This window comes from Trachypithecus francoisi, unplaced genomic scaffold (assembly GCF_009764315.1).
Source record: "Trachypithecus francoisi isolate TF-2019V2 unplaced genomic scaffold, Tfra_2.0 Lachesis_group6, whole genome shotgun sequence".
NCBI lineage: Eukaryota > Metazoa > Chordata > Mammalia > Primates > Cercopithecidae > Trachypithecus > Trachypithecus francoisi.
In genome coordinates this window covers 36,718,657-36,730,910 of record NW_022681471.1, presented here as the reverse complement: position 1 = coordinate 36,730,910, position 12,254 = coordinate 36,718,657, and the positions used below count along the sequence as shown (strand labels likewise).

General features: G+C 45.9%; 1 pseudogene; it reads left to right on the top strand.

The window, feature by feature from the left end:
• The first annotated feature begins 831 nt into the window (after nucleotides 1-831).
• On the top strand, nucleotides 832-8,780 carry LOC117077682 (annotated as a pseudogene).
• Nucleotides 8,781-12,254: the final 3,474 nt, after the last annotated feature.

The following is a 12,254-nucleotide window of genomic DNA, read 5'->3' as shown; positions in this document are numbered from 1 at the left end:
TAGCCGAGATTGCGCCATTTCACTCCAGTATGGACGACAGAGCAAGACTCCGTCTCAAAAAAAAAGGAAAAAGAAAAAGGTTAATATCTAAAAGGCAAAATTATAAATTTACTTAAATATATGGGAGACATGGGAGCTACGGATAAACATCATCTGGATTTGATCATTTGCTACAAGCAGGCTGCTATGTGAAAAATGTGATGGCAAGTGTGTGATTTGTGACTCCTATAGGTGCATCCTTGCACCCTGATGTGCATAGGTGATGAATGTATGTATAGATCTTACCAGGGGCATTGCATGATCTGTGGAGGCCCTGGGGTCTCTGATGCCTATTATTGTAAGGAGCTCACCATCCAGGAGAAGGATAGAGATGTCTGCCCAAAGATTGCCAATTTGGGATCTCTAAGACCTCTTCTATGAACGCAAAAAATATGACTTCAAGAAGAGGTGATTGGTGGGTGGTAAGAGGTGATTGTTGGTTGGCCCCTTCCTCCTCCACATCAAGCTGCTACAGCCGGCAAAAAAGACGGCTACTACTAGCAGCAGAAAGGGAGCGGAACCCAGAGTATCACCAGAAGTGCCTGCTAGTGTGCCAGCACCTTGCCACTCCTTCCTCTCTCTTCACCCAGATGTGTGATAGGGATGGAAAAGAATTCCCCACAGAGCACTCTGGTACATTATTATCAGAGAAAAATTGATAGATTCGTTCATGTTTCTTTTGAACTGAGAAGCAAAGCTCTGTTCTCCATATTGATATGTTCACCCTAAAACAATATCTTCTAAAAAGAGACAATATTTCAGTCTTCTGCTTGAGGAGCTGACTGTGAAGCTATGCCCAGTGAAAAACGTGTTCTTGCAGCAGCTCTGGTGGAAGTTGTCCTTGAAAAACCTTTGGTGTGTGGTGGGAAGTTATCAGATCAACAAATGTGGACATTTAATCTTGTAACACTTACCAGGTGGTGCTGGTTTCATGTTATTTTCCTTCTGAGAAATTGGAAGTCCTTCTGTTGCTATTATATTAATAAAATTGGTGTTTACTTTCTGGTAAAAAAAATAAATATGCAGGAGAATATCTTGCTAACATTGGAGGTAGAGAAAGATTTCTTAAACAATACACAAACTTCACAAGCTGTAAATACTAAAATTTACATTTTTGTCTGTATTTACATCTTCTCTTCTTCAAAAGACATTATGGAAATAGTGACAGGACAAGGCAAAAACTGAAAGGATATATTTTCAAATAAACTCCAAAGGATTAGTATTCAAAATATAAAACGAGCCAGGCGTGGTGGCTCACGCCTGTAATCCCAGCACTTTGGGAGGCCAAGGCGGGCAGATCACCTGAGGTCAGGAGTTTGAGACCAGCCTGGCGAACATGGTGAAACATCTGTCTCTACTAAAAATACAAAAAAAAAAAAAAAAAAAAAATGAGCCAGGCATGACAGCTCACGCCTGTAGTCCCAGCTACTCGGGAGGGGCACGAGAATTGCTTGAACCCGGGAGGCAGAAGTTGCAGTGAGCCAAGATCACACCACTGCACTCTAGCCTGGGCATCAGAGTGAGACTTGGTCTCAAACAAAAAAAAAAAGACCAACTGATAGAAAAAACGGGAAAAATCCAGCCTGGGCAACATGGCAAAACCCCATCTCATATATGTGTGCGTGTGTGTGTGTGTATATATATATTTATATATTTAGTTGGGCATAGTGGCACGCACCTGTACCCCAGCTACTTGGGAGGCTGAGGTGGGAGAATTGCTTGAACCAGGGAGGTTGAGGCTGCAGTGAGCTGTGATTGCACCATTGCACTCCAGCCTGAGCAACGGAGTAGGAATCATCTCAAAAAATAAAAAGCAAAGAAAGAAAAGAAATGGGTAAAAAATTTGAATAAGGTCCTTATAAAAGAAAGAGAAGGCAGGGCATGGTGGTTACGCCTGCAATCCCAACACTATGGGAAGCTGAGGCAGGCAGATCACCTGAGGTCAGGAGTTCGAGACCAGCCTGGCCTACGTGGTGAAACCCTGTCTCTACTAAACATACAAAAACGTCAGCCAGGCGTGGTGGCACGTGCCTATAATCCCAGCTACTTGGGAGGCTGAGGCAGGAGAATAGCTTGAACCCAGAAGGTGGAGGTTGCAGTGAGCCGAGATCACACCACTGCACTCCAGCCCGGACGACAGAGTGACACCCGATCTCAAAAAAAAAAAGAAGAAAGAAAAAAGAAAAGAAACATAGATGGCAAAAAAATATCTTTCTATGAGAAATCACTTATAATTTTACTTTAATAGAAAGTTTTGACCAGGCGTGGTGGCTCACGCCTGTAATCCCAGCACTTTGGAGGGCTGAGGTGGGCAGATCACAAGGTCAGATCGAGACCATCCTGGCTAACATGGTGAAACCCTGTCTCTACAAAAATACAAAAATCTTAGCTGGGCGTGGTGATGGTGTGAACCCGGGAGGCGGAGCTTGTGGTGAGCCTAGATAGCGCCACTGTACTCCAGCCTGGGCACAGTGCAAGACTCCGTCTCAGGCCGGGCGCGGTGGCGCAAGCCTGTAATCCCAGCACTTTGGGAGGCCGAGATGGGCGGATCACAGGTCAGGAGATTGAGACCATCCTGGCTAACCCGGTGAAACCGCGTCTCTACTAAAAATACAAAAAAACTAGCTGGGCGAGGTGGCGAGCGCCTATAGTCCCAGCTACTCGGGAGGCTGAGGCAGGAGAATGGCATGAACCCAAAAGGCGGAGCTTACAGTGAGCTGAGATCCGGCCACTGCACTCCAGTTTGGGCGACAGAGCAAAACTCCGTCTCAAAAAAAAGACTCCGTCTCAAAAAAAAAAAAAGACCAACTGATAGAAAAAACGGGAAAAATCCAGCCTGGGCAACATGGCAAAACCCCATCTCATATATGTGTGCGTGTGTGTGTGTGTATATATATATTATATATTTAGTTGGGCATAGTGGCACGCACCTGTACCCCAGCTACTTGGGAGGCTGAGGTGGGAGAATTGCTTGAACCAGGGAGGTTGAGGCTGCAGTGAGCTGTGATTGCACCATTGCACTCCAGCCTGAGCAACGGAGTAGGAATCCATCTCAAAAAATAAAAAGCAAAGAAAGAAAAGAAATGGGTAAAAAATTTGAATAAGGTCCTTATAAAAGAAAGAGAAGGCAGGGCATGGTGGTTTACGCCTGCAATCCCAACACTATGGGAAGCTGAGGCAGGCAGATCACCTGAGGTCAGGAGTTCGAGACCAGCCTGGCCTACGTGGTGAAACCCTGTCTCTACTAAACATACAAAAACGTCAGCCAGGCGTGGTGGCACGTGCCTATAATCCCAGCTACTTGGGAGGCTGAGGCAGGAGAATAGCTTGAACCCAGAAGGTGGAGGTTGCAGTGAGCCGAGATCACACCACTGCACTCCAGCCCGGACGACAGAGTGACACCCGATCTCAAAAAAAAAAAGAAGAAAGAAAAAAGAAAAGAAACATAGATGGCAAAAAAATATCTTTCTATGAGAAATCACTTATAATTTTACTTTAATAGAAAGTTTTGACCAGGCGTGGTGGCTCACGCCTGTAATCCCAGCACTTTGGAGGGCTGAGGTGGGCAGATCACAAGGTCAGATCGAGACCATCCTGGCTAACATGGTGAAACCCTGTCTCTACCAAAAATACAAAAATCTTAGCTGGGCGTGGTGATGGTGTGAACCCGGGAGGCGGAGCTTGTGGTGAGCCTAGATAGCGCCACTGTACTCCAGCCTGGGCAACAGTGCAAGACTCCGTCTCAGGCCGGGCGCGGTGGCGCAAGCCTGTAATCCCAGCACTTTGGGAGGCCGAGATGGGCGGATCACAAGGTCAGGAGATTGAGACCATCCTGGCTAACCCGGTGAAACCGCGTCTCTACTAAAAAATACAAAAAAACTAGCTGGGCGAGGTGGCGAGCGCCTATAGTCCCAGCTACTCGGGAGGCTGAGGCAGGAGAATGGCATGAACCCAAAAGGCGGAGCTTACAGTGAGCTGAGATCCGGCCACTGCACTCCAGTTTGGGCGACAGAGCAAAACTCCGTCTCAAAAAAAAACTCCGTCTCAAAAAAAAAAAAGAAAGAAAAGAAAAGAAATTTTATCTGCTTGTCTTTGTCCATTTTGTGTTCATGAGAAAATTGTTTAACTTAGGAATCAGAGAAATATAAATCAAAGCTCAGTAACATATTAGAAGAAAATGAAAACTCTGAGGCCCTGCACGGTGGCTCACGCCTGTAATCCCAGCACTTTGGGAGGCTGAGGCGGGCAGATCACTTGAGGTAGGGAGTTCGAGACCAGCCTGACCAACAGGGAGAAACCCTGTCTCTATTAAAAATACAAAATTAGTCGGATGTAGTGGCACATGCCTGTAATCCCAGCTACTCGGGAGGCTGAGGCAGGAGAATGGCATGAACCCAAAAGGCGGAGCTTACAGTGAGCTGAGATCCGGCCACTGCACTCCAGTTTGGGCGACAGAGCAAAACTCCGTCTCAAAAAAAAAAAGAAAGAAAAGAAAATGAAAACGAAAACTCTGATAATATAAAGTATTGGCTAAGATGTGGTGCAATAGGAAGACTTATATTCTCTGATGGCAGTGCAAATTTGTACAACTGCTATGGAAATAAATTGACATTATCTACTAAACTTGAAAATGAGCATGGGCACGGTGGCTCACGTCTGTAATCCCAGCACTTTGGGAGGCTGAGGTGGGTGGATCACGAGGTCAGGAGATTGAGACCATCCTGGCCAGCATGGTGAAACCCAGTTTCTACTAAAAATACAAAAAAAAAGAAAATTAGCTGGGCGTTGTGGTGGGCACCTGTAATCCCAGCTACTTGGGAGGCTGAGGCAGGAGAATCCCTTGAACCCAGGAGGCAGAGGTTGCAGTGAGCCGAGATCACACCATTGCACCCCAGCCTGGACGAGAGAGCGAGACTCCATTTCAAAAAAAAAAAAAAGAAAAGAAAATGAGCATACCTTACGACCCTCAGTTTCACTTCTAGGCATATACCCTGGAGAAATCTTATACATATACCAAGAAACATGTACACTATGATAAAATTTAAAATAGCAAAATAACTGGCAACAATTCAAGTTTCTATCAGCAAGATGGATAAATTGTGATCTACTGAAATACTCAAATACCATAGAGCAATGAAAAATAACTAAACTACAGTCACATGCATTACTATAGATAAATCTCAGTAATGTTTAAAAGTCACAGAAGGTTGGTTGCGGTGACTCACACCTGTAATCCCAGCATTTTCGGAGGCCGAGGCCGGTGAATCATTTGAGGTCAGGAGTTTGAGACCAGCCTGGCCAACATGGTGAAACCCCATCTCTGCTAAAAATACAAAACAAATTAGCCAGGCAGGGTTGCACACGCCTGTAATCCCAGCTACTCAGGAGACTGAGGCACGAGAATCGCACGAGCCTGGAGGCAGAGGTTGCAGTGAGCCCAGATCATGCCACTGCTTTCCAGCCTGAGCGACAGAGTAAGACACCGTATCATTTAAAAAAAAAAAAAAAGTCACAGCAGAATCCACATACTATATGATTCCCCTTGCATAAAGCTGAAAACCATGCAAAAGTAAGAATCGCATATCAGTAGACATATAGCCATAGTCAAACTACAATGAAAAGCTAGGGAATAATAAAATTTAGAATAAGATTATCTGGTTGGGGAGGGGCCTCCAAATAAATGTACGGGTAGTGTTCTATTTCCTAAGCAGGGGTCATGGGTGTTTGTTGTTTTGTTGGGTTTTTTTAAAAATCTTTTTTTTTTTTTTTTTTTTTTTTTGAGACAGAGTCTTGCTCTGTCGCCGGGCTGGAGTGCAGTGGCCGGATCTCAGCTCACTGCAAGCTCCGCCTCCGGGTTTACGCCATTCTCCTGCCTCAGCCTCCCAAGTAGCTGGGACTACAGGCGCCCGCCACCTCGCCCGGCTAGTTTTTTGTATTTTTTTAGTAGAGACGGGGTTTCACCGTGTTCGCCAGGATGGTCTCGATCTCCTGACCTCGTGATCCACCCGTCTCGGCCTCCCAAAGTGCTGGGATTACAGGCTTGAGCCACCGCGCCCGGCTAAAAATATCTTTTTTAGAGAGTAGGTATCACTATGTTGCTTATTTTGGCCTCAAATTCCTGGGCTCAAGCGATCCTCCCATCTCAGCTGCCCAAGTAACTGAGAGTACAGGCATGTACCATCACACCCAGTTTATACTTTTTTATTATTACACATTAAAAATACACTTTGGGCTGGGCACAGTAGCTAATGCCTGTAATCCCAGCACTTTTTTTTTTTTTTTTTTTGAGACAGAGTCTCACTCTGTCGCCCAGGCTGGAGTGCAACACCACGATCTTGGTTCACTGCAACCTCCGCCTCCTGGGTTCCAGCGATTCTCCTGCCTCAGCCTCCCGAGTAGCTAGGATTATAGGTGCCTGCCACCACGCCCAGTTAACTTTTTTGTGTGTGTGTGTTTTTGGTAGAGACGGGTTTTGCCATGTTGGCCAGGCTGCTCTCGAACTCTTGACCTCAGGTGATCCACCTGCCTCAGCCTCCCAAAGTGCTGGGATTACAGGTATAAACTACCACACGCCTGGACAATCCCAGCACGTTCAGAGGCTGAGGCAGGTGGATCACTTGAGCTCAGGAGTTCGAGATCAACCTGTACAATGTGGTGAGAACCCATCTCTACAAAAAGTACAAAAATTAGGCCGGGCGCGGTGGCTCAAGCCTGTAATCCTAGCACTTTGGGAGGCCGAGACGGGCGGATCACGAGGTCAGGAGATCGAGACCATCCTGACTAACACGGTGAAACCCCGTCTCTACTAAAAACTACAAAAAACTAGCCGGGCGAGGTGGCGGCGCCTGTAGTCCCAGCTACTCGGGAGGCTGAGGCAGGAGAATGGCGTGAACCCGGGAGGCGGAGCTTGCAGTGAGCTGAGATCCGGCCACAGCACTCCAGCCTGGGTGACAGCGCGAGACTCCGTCTCAAAAAAAAAAAAAAAAAAAAAAAAAAAAAAAAAAAAAAAAAAAAATTAGCCAGGTGTGGTAGTGTGCACCGGTAGCTCCAGCTACTTAGAAGGCTGAGGCAGGAGGATCACTTGAGCCAGGGAGGTTGAGGCTGCAGTGAAGTGTGATCGTGCCACTGCACTCCAGCCTGGCTGACAGAGTGAGATCCTATCTCAATAAATAAATAAATAAGTAGCATGCACATTTTGGTTGAAATAGTCTTGTATATGTGCTATATAATAAAAATTAAAATAAATTACAGTGATTCTTCCATAAACTAGAATAGTATGAAGCCTCTTAAAAGTTATATTTTTATCAATATTAGTGACATTTATACGTAACCCCATGTATTGTAAAATCCCATTTTTAAAAGATAAACAGCCCTGCTCCATCTCCTGCAACTGCTGCCCAGGCCTGAGTGGTTCACTGCACTGTTAAGACAGATTCCAGATGCCGGGAACTCGTGCCTCCAATTCCAGACGCTAAGTCCAGCAAAGGCTCTGGGGTTCTGGCCTACAGTGGCGGCCTGGACACCTCCTGCATCCACGTGTTGCTGAAGGAACAAGGCTGTGACAAGGCTAAGACTTCATTGCCTACCTGGCCAACATGGGCCAGAAGGAAGACTTCGAGGAAGCCAGGAAGAAGGCACTGAAGTTTGGGGGCAAAAAGGTGTTCACTGAGGATGTCAGCAGGGAGTTTGTGAAGGAGTCATCTGGCCGGCCATCCAGTCCAGCGCGCTGTACCTCTCTCACCTCTGGGCCCTCTCTCACCTCAGAGGTGAAGGCACCTCTGTCACCTCACCAGGCCCTACATCGCCCGAAAACAAGTGGAAATTGCCCAGCAGGAGGGGGTCAAGTAAGTGTCCCAAGGCACCACAAGAAAGGGAAATGATCAGGTCCAGTTTGAGCTCATCTGCTACTCGCTGGCCCCCCAGATAAAGGTCATTGCTCCCTGGAGGATGCCCAAGTTCTACAACTGGTTCGAGGTCCGCAATGACCTGATGGAATACGCAAAGCAACACGGGATTCCCATCCCAGTCACTCCCAAGAACCCATGGAGCACGGACGAGAACCTCATGCACATCAGCAATGAGACTGGAATCTTGGAGAACCCCAAGAACCAAGCGCCTCCAGGTCTCTCCATGAAGACCCAGGACCCAGCCAAAGGCCCCAGAACCTCTGACATTCTCGAGATCAAGTTCAAATAAGGAGTCCCCGTGAAAGCGACCAACATCAAGGATGGCAGCACCCACCAGACCTCCTTGGAGCTCTTCGTGTACATGAGTGAAGACGTGGGCAAGCACGGCATGGGCCGTATTGACATCATGGAGAATCACTTCACTGGAATGAAGTCCCCAGGTATCTACGAGGCCCTAGCAGGCACCATCGTTTACCACGCTCATTTAGACATCAGGGCCTTCACCATGGACCGGGAAGTATGCAAAATCAAATAAGGCTTGGGCTTGAAATTTGCTGAGCTGGTGTATACCAGTTTCTGGCACTGATTGTAAATTTGTCCACCACTGCATTGCCAAGTCCCAGGAGCGAGTGGAAGGGAAAGTGCAGGTGTCCGTCTTCAAGGTCCAGGTGTACATTCTAGGCCGGGAGTCCCACTGTGTCTCTACAATGAGGAGCTGGTGAGCATGAACGTGCAGGGCATTATGAGCCAATCGATATCACCGGTTTCATCAACATCAATTCCCTCAAACTGAAGGAATATCATCATCTCCAGAGCAACGTTACTGCCAAATAGACCCCTGCACAATGAGGAGCTGGGGCCTCCTCAATTTAGATTCCCCAAGTACAGGCGCTAATTGTTGTGATAATTTGCAATTGTGACTTATTCTCCCCAGCTTTGTTTCCTGGTCCCCTGAAGCCTGTCAACGTGGTCATCGAAGGGAAGAGTGGGGGATCAGCTGCAGCGGGGAGCTATAAAATGACAAAAGATACATTAGTTAAAAAAAAAAAGATAAACAAGCTAGGCATGGGGGTCATGCCTGCAATCCCAGAATTTTGGGAGGCCAAGGCAGGAGGATTGCTTTGAGCCTAGGAGTTTGAGGCCAGACTGGGCAACACAGTAAGACCCTGTCACAATAAAATATAAAAAATTAGCCAGGCATGGTGGGACCCATATTAGTAGTCTCAGCAACATAGGAGGCTGGGGTGAAAGGATTGATGGAACCCGAGAGGTCAAGGCTGCAGTAAAGTATTATCTTGATGCCTGGGTGACAGAGCAAAACCCTGTCTCAATAAAAAGAAAGAAAGAAAGAAAGAAAAATAAGTATGTATCTTGAAGAATATACAAAAACCTTTTGTTAGTGATTATAGCTGGTGGGGAGATAACAGGGACCTTTCATTTCAAACTCACATATTTCTGTAATATGGGGAAGATTTTAAAAGAATGTTTATACTTTTAAAACATCAAAAGTATCAAATATGTGTAAAAGTCTATTAAGATAAAGTTAATGGTCCTAGGTATAAATTAATAGGCCTAGGTATAAATAAGTCCATAGTATGAATTTATGATGTTCTGTAGGCATATAGACTCCTTTAAAATGTTCACATGGGGTAGTCCTGGAAAATTACTAAGGTTCTAGGAGTCTCTTGCCTTTCAACCATAACTTAGCTTCTTACTGGAACTGCCCAAGCATGTACCTTTGTGATCTGACACCTGCCTTATGATGTAACTTGATCACTTGCTGTTTCCTCGTCTCATTATGGATTCCCACTTCCACAGAACATATCGACTTTTTTTTTTTTTTTCCGAGATGGAATCTAGCTCTGTCGCCCAGGCTGGAGTGCAGTGGCACAATCTTGGCTCACTGCAATCTCCACCTCCCAGGTTCAAGCAGTTCTCCTGCCTCAGCCTCCTGAGTAGCTGAGATTACAGGTGCCTGCCACCATGTACAGCTAATTTTTTGGATTTTTAGTAGAGACAGGGTTTCACTGTGTTGGCCAGGCTGGTCTCAAACTCCAGACCTTGTGATCCACCCACCTAGGCCTCCCAATGTGCTGGGATTACAAGTGTGAGCCACCGCACCGGGCAACTTTAAAAAAAAAAAAAATCATATTTTTATTACCAGATGATATGTCAAATAAGTTGGGTGCTGAAGATGAAGTAGGGTTAGGCATGGTGTTGGGCATCACCTGGCAGACAGATTACATTTACACAAAAAGGGTCCACAGTCATTTAAGCAAAGTGTCTAATCATTCTATGAGAAGCCACTTATACTTTCACTTTTCTTTCTTTTTTTGGGGGGGGGATGAAGTCTCGCTCTGTCACCCAAGCTGGAGTGCAGTGGTGCAATCTTGGCTCACTGCAACCTCTGCCTCCTGGGTTCAAGCAGTTTTCCTGCCTCGGCCTCCAGAGTAGCTAGGATTACAGATGTCTACCACCAGGTCTGGCTAATTTTTTTTTTTTTTTGTATTTTTAGTAGAGACGGGTTCACCATGTTGACCAGGCTGGTCTCAAAATCCTGGCCTCAAGTGATCCACCCACCTCGGCCTCCCAAAGCACTGGGATTACAGGCATGAGCTACCACGCCTAGCCTATAATTTACTTTAATAGAAAGTTTTATCTGCTTGTCTTTGTCCATTTGCTGCTGCTGAGATGGGGCAATTGATGGAAAAATAAGAAAAAAAAACCAAGAGATTAATTTCTCATAGTTCTGGAGAATGGGAAGTCCGAGATCAAGGTGCTGACATCTTGTGAGGGCCTTTGTGTTGCTTCATTTCATGGAAGAAGGCTGAAAAGGAAGAGAGCATGAGAGAGCAAAAGGGAAGGATGCCAAACTCATACTTTCATGAGGAACTCAATCCTATGATAATGGCATTGATCCATTCATGAGGGCTCTGCCCTCTTAAATGTCCCACCTCTCAGCACTATTGCATTGGATATTAAGTTTCTAACACATGAATTTTGGGGAACACATTCAAACCATGGTACTGCTTATAAAATGTTTCAATTTTCAAATGAAAATCCAGAGACTACAGCCGGGCACGGTGACTCATGCCTGTAATCCTAGCACTTTGGGAGGCCGAGGTGGGTGGATCACGAGGTCAGGAGATCGAGACCATCCTGGCTAACATGGTGAAATTCCATCTCTACTAAAAATACAAAAATTAGCCAGGCGTGGTGGTGTGCACCTGTAATCCCAGCTGCTCAGGAGGCTGAGGCAGGAGAATCACTTGAACCTGGGAGGCAGAGTTTCCAGTGAGCCAAGATCACACCACTGCACTCCAGCTTGGGTGACAGAGTGAGACTCTGTCTCTAAAAAGAAAAAAAAAAAAAAAAAACAGAAAAGAAAATCTAGAGACTAAGCTTCTCTGATGATGAGTTCTTTGATGTTGCTGACCTTACTGAGGTTACAAAGTATTTAACACAATTGTAAGGCGGAGGAGAAAATTTAGGATACCAGGTGGTCCTTCATGCTCAAGTTCAGCCTGCTATGGAAGCCTTCAATTAAATTTCTAACAATCTTTCCAGACTTGAAAATACTCATTCATGCATGATATTTGATACTTTTTAAATAATGATTTGAGGTTGTATACATGTTACAACTTGGAAGATAACTCAGTTCAATCAGAGTGGAAAAAAGTCTTTGCTTTTGACATCATAAAAGCAGAAAAAAAGAGAGCAGCAGATCTCCCAGCACAGTGCTTGAGCTCTGCTAATGGACAGACTGCCTCCTGGAGCGGGTCCTTGACCCCCATGCCTCCTGACTGGGAGACACCTCCCAGCAGGGGTCAACTGACACTGTATACAGGAGAGCTCCGGCTGGCATCCTGTAAGTGCCCCTCTGGGATGAAACTTCCAGAGGAAGGAACAGGCAGCAATCTTTGCTGTTCTGCAGCCTCTGCTGGTGACACCCAGCCAAACAGGGTCTGGAGCGGACCTCCAGCAAACTCCAGGAGACCTGCAGCAGAGGGGCCTGTTAGAAGGAAAACTAACAAACAGATAGGAATAGCATCAACATCAACAAAAAGGACATTCACACAAAAACCCCATCCAAAGGTCACCAACATCAAAGACCAAAGGTAGATAAATCCATGAAGATGAGAAAAAATCAGCGCAAAAAGTCTGAAAATACCAAAAACCAGAACACCTCTTCTCCTCCAAAAGATCACAACTTCATGCCAGCAGGGAACAAAACTGGACGGAGAATGAGTTTGATGAATTGACAGAAGTAGGCTTCAGAAGGTGGGTAATAACAAACTCCTCCAAGCT